Genomic DNA, 3,115 nt, shown 5'->3' on the forward strand with positions numbered 1-3,115 from the left:
AAAGTCAAGTGGGCCTTAGGAAGCATCACTATGAACAAAGCTAGTGGAGGTGACGGAATTCCAGTTGAGTTATTTCAAATCCTAATGGATGATGATGTGAAAATGTTGCACACAATATGCCTGCAAATTTGGAAAACTCAGCAGTGGCCACAGGATTGGAAAAGGTCAGTTTTCATTCCAATCCCAAAGAAAGGCAAGGGCAAAGAATGTTCAAACTACCACACAACTGCAGTCATCTCACACACTAGCAAAGCAATGCTCAACATTCTCCAAGTGAGGCTTCAACAGTATGTGAACCGTGAACTCCCAGAAATTCAAGATGGTTTTAGAAAAGGCAGAGGAACCAGAGATCAAATTGCAACATCCATTGGATCATAGAAAAAGCAAGATAATTCCAGAAAATCATCTACTTCTGCTTTATTGATAACTCCAAAGCCTTTGATTGTGTAGATGCAACAAACGAAAATTCTGAAAGAGATGGGAATACCAGACCACCTGACCTGCCTCCTGAGAAATCTGTATGCAGGTCAAGAAGCAATAGTTAGAACTGAACATGGAGCAACAGACTGGTTCCAAACTGGGAAAGGAGTACGTCAAGGCTATATATTGTCACCCTACTTATCTAACTTATATGCAGAGTAAGTTAAGTGTAGTTGCTCAGTCGTGTCTGACTCTTTGCAACCCCTGGACTGTAGCCCAACAGGCTCCTCTGTCCATGGGATTCTCCAGGCAAGAATACTGGAGTTGGTTGCCATTTCCTTCTCCAGGGGATCTTCCTGACCCAGGGATCAAACCTGGGGTCTTCTGCATCACAGGCAGATGCTTTACCCTCTGAGCCACCAGGGAAGCCCTACATGCAGAGTACATCATGCGAGCTGCCAGGTTGGACGAAGCACAAGCTGGGATCAAGATGCCGAGAGAAATATCAATAACCTCAGATATGCAGATGACACCACCCTTATGGCAGAAAGCAAAGAAGAACTAAAGAGACTCTTGATGAAATTGAAAGAGGAGAGTGAAAAAACTGGCTTACAACTCAACGTTCAAGAAACTAATCATGGCATCCAGTCCCATCACTTCAAGGCAAATAGATGAAAAAACAATGGAAACAGTGAAAGACTTTATTTTCTTGGACTCCAAAATCACTGCAGATGGTGATTGAAGCCATGAAATTAAAAGACGCTTGCTCCTTGGAAGAAAAGGAGCTATGACCAACCTAGACAGTATATTAAAAAGCAAAGACATTACTTTGCAAACAAAGGTCCATCTAGTCAAAGCTATAGTTTTTCCAGTAGTCATGTACAGATGTGAGAATTAAAGAAAGCTGAGCACTGAAGAATTGATGCTTTTGAACTGTGGTGTTGGAGAAGGTCCTTGAACTGCAAGGAGATCAAACCAGTCAATCCTGAAACAAATCAGTCCTGAATAGTCATTGGAAGGACTGATGCTGAAGCTGAAACTCTAATACTTTGGCCACCTGATGCGAAGAACTGATTCATTGGAAAAGACCCTGATGACGGGAAAGACTGAAGGCAGGAGAAGGGGACGACAGAGGATGAGATGGCTGGATGGCATCACTGACTCCATGGATGTGAGTTTGAGTGAACTCCGGGAGTTGGTGATGGACAAGGAGGCCTGGCGTGCTGCAATTCATGGGTTCTCAAAGAGTCGGACACAACTGAGCGACTGAACTGAACTGAGCTGAACTGAGGTTTTGGAACTCTCAAGTTTTCTGATAACCAGACGAATTTTCTTATTCTTTAAAATAAAGCATTCATACAGCTGTGACCTACATTCTTTGGAGTCTTGATTTGATCTAAAATTATTTGGTCAGACACAGAAGTAATTTGCAAACATAGAAGACAATGAAAGAGTAAATTTGGATATTAGAGAAAACAAATAATCCTGTACCCAGCACAACATATACTAAAATAAATGTTACCAGTTTATTGATATTATTTTTGTAATTTTTTAAAATTTATATTCTATCTCTGTTTTTTAATATTTATTTATTTGGCTGCCCCAGGTCCTAGCTGTGGCATGTGGGGTCTTTTAGTTGCAGCCTATGAGATTTTCTTTTAGTTTCAATGTGTGGGATCTAGTTCCCTGGCTAGGAATGGAACCTTGGCCCCCTGCATTGGGAGGGTCAAGTTTTAGCTACTAGACCACCAGAGAAGCCCCTATTGATGTTATTATTGACTTATAATATTCTAAGTAGAAAAAGTCTTCAAACTGTCAGTTTTAGCATGTTCATTGTATTACTTTTAGACAATTTTAAAATTAAAATAATTTAAAATGTTTCCGTAACTTCCAAGACTTGAGAGTAGAAAAAAGAATCCAGTTAAACACCCTTTGAGAAATTTTTTAAAGACACTTGGATCAACAAAATTATATCCTATAGTGTTTTCCAAATACTTTAAAATCCAGAAACATTAAAATTTTACTTTAGTAGGTTGTGTTTTACATTCAACATTTCTAGAGATCTCTAAATATTTTTTTTAAAATATAACAAGCAAAATGATTATATTATATTGTTTTTGTTTATTAGTAGGTTTATTCTTTATCAATATTATTGGTTATGGATCAAATTCTCAAGCACTAGAGTTTCCTTTTAAACCTCATACCTACATTTTATTGGACATTGGGGCCCATTTTATAAATAATGCACGCTGGATATTTATGCTTTTTTTATATAACTAGCAGCAGCTTATTTTTATGATTTTGCATTTTTATAGATGTTTATAGTTGTTTTACAGTTGCTTTTATGACATATTATGTATAAAATCTATGATTTGTTTGGTGTTGAGTACTTGATTAGGGAGAAAACTATGCTTATAACATTGTGATGAGGAAATATTATCTAGTTTATCAAAAAGCACTTCATAGCGCTGCTTCTCGGCATGCATTACTGAGTGAAAAGGGATCAGTGTCTTTATTAAATGAAGTACAAATCATGTCAAAATCACATTCTGCGGTACTTTTCCTGACAACTCAGAACTAACAATGCCTTTTTCATGAATCAAAATTGAACAAGATTACTTGGATTTTTTTCCTCTTAATGAAGCTCATATGGTTTTATAGTGAGATGATTTTTTTCTTCCTAATCCCCATCCCT

The 3,115-nt window shown here is 37.6% G+C and overlaps 1 non-coding gene across 1 annotated transcript; it reads right to left on the minus strand.

Moving 5' to 3' along the window:
- Positions 1-772: 772 nt before the first annotated feature.
- On the minus strand, positions 773-846 carry TRNAH-GUG (transfer RNA histidin (anticodon GUG)). Its single transcript has one exon. It is a non-coding gene; the product is annotated as a tRNA-His (tRNA).
- Between the last annotated feature and the right edge of the window lie 2,269 nt (positions 847-3,115).

This window comes from Bos indicus, chromosome 14 (assembly GCF_029378745.1).
Source record: "Bos indicus isolate NIAB-ARS_2022 breed Sahiwal x Tharparkar chromosome 14, NIAB-ARS_B.indTharparkar_mat_pri_1.0, whole genome shotgun sequence".
Taxonomy (NCBI): domain Eukaryota; kingdom Metazoa; phylum Chordata; class Mammalia; order Artiodactyla; family Bovidae; genus Bos; species Bos indicus.